This window comes from Rutidosis leptorrhynchoides, chromosome 3 (genome assembly GCF_046630445.1).
Source record: "Rutidosis leptorrhynchoides isolate AG116_Rl617_1_P2 chromosome 3, CSIRO_AGI_Rlap_v1, whole genome shotgun sequence".
NCBI classification, from domain to species: Eukaryota; Viridiplantae; Streptophyta; class Magnoliopsida; order Asterales; family Asteraceae; genus Rutidosis; species Rutidosis leptorrhynchoides.
Genome location: NC_092335.1, coordinates 87,937,714 through 87,939,328, shown reverse-complemented (window position 1 = coordinate 87,939,328; position 1,615 = coordinate 87,937,714).

Sequence of the window (1,615 nt, the reverse complement as noted above, 5' to 3'; positions counted from 1 at the left end):
CGGAACAAAAATTACAAATTAACTATGCACGAGAATATAATGTAATATATAATTAATTAATTTAAATTATATATTATATATATTATATTATAATATGTCGACAAACTAGAAGTTAAAAGGTTTGTGAGCTGGATCTTTAGGCCATGCGATCGCATGGCCATTCCTCTTCAGACCCATGCGATCGCATGGGATGGCTGGACAGGAATGCCTATAAAGCTCGATCAGTTTTTCGCACGAATTCAATCATAAATCTATCTCTCAATCTCTCTGTCTCTTTAATATATATATATATATATATATATATATATATATATATATATATATATATATATATATATATATATATATATATATATATATATATATATATATATATATATATATATAAACCATCCGGGCATAGCCTGGGTGGCCAGGGTGCCCCGCAAATGCTCAGTTGACCTAGTCAATTGGCAATTCACTTCTATATGGCGAAGGTTCGAATCTCGGTTCGGCCACCAGTTGTATTAGGCGCTGAGACAGGGGTTGGTTCCGACCACACTTGCCCGGGGCTATGCTGACCCGCGTACAGTTGGCATCCAAAGGGTGCATGGGGTTAAAGGTTCCCCACCATGATAACCTTTTCACTTATATATATATATATATATATATATATATATATATATATATATATATATATATATATATATATATTAATATTATTAATCTTATTATTATTATTATTATTATTATTAGTAATATTACATAAAATACTACGACGAGGTTATGAGCGTGTCACTTTCAAAATGGGTTTTCGAGCGGGATAGAGCTAAGAAAATTATGGGTTATAGCTATGGAGGTTATGGGTAATGTATGTGGGTATTATTGGCAAATCAAACCTAGTATTTATCATCTCTATTGCGTCTACGTACTTCCCTGCAATATTGAATCACAATATTGATACGTGAGCATTCATATCTTATCTTTTATATATTAATTGTGTATCCATGTCTAGTGCTCGAGTATATATGTTTATGCATGCTTGTATGCTAAATTTCGTCGTTAAACAGTTTATGATAAATCACGAATTAAATACATATATGACTGGTAAAAGGTATATGATATGCATGTTTTTGGAAAGCTGGCAAAAAATCAATAACTTTTCATTTAGAAATCACGTAATTTCGATGAACGAATCAAAAGATATGGTCAACTGAATTATGATTGACGTTAATTGAAATTGCTTTTGAATCTGCAATTAAGATTTAAACAACTTGTTTACGAGATTGATAAAATAAATTTTTGAATATTACCAACCGAGTAAAAGACTCCTTATATAAGGTATGTTTCGTTTTGTTGAACTATTGTCAAAATTGACTTTTTGAAACGACTTTGGGTAAATTCTGTATGTCGATCTCGAGCATTAGGATTGTGATACACTATGACCAGACCTAGCTTGATAGACATTTATTGACCAACATATGTTATCTAGGTTGAGATCTACGGTTATTTGGTAATCCGAGTTTCAGTCACATTTTGGTGAACGACTTTATATGCTGCTAAGGTGAGTTTCATTTGCTTCCTTTTTAAATGTTTTTGCAATATATATTTTTGGGCTGAGAATACATGCACTTTA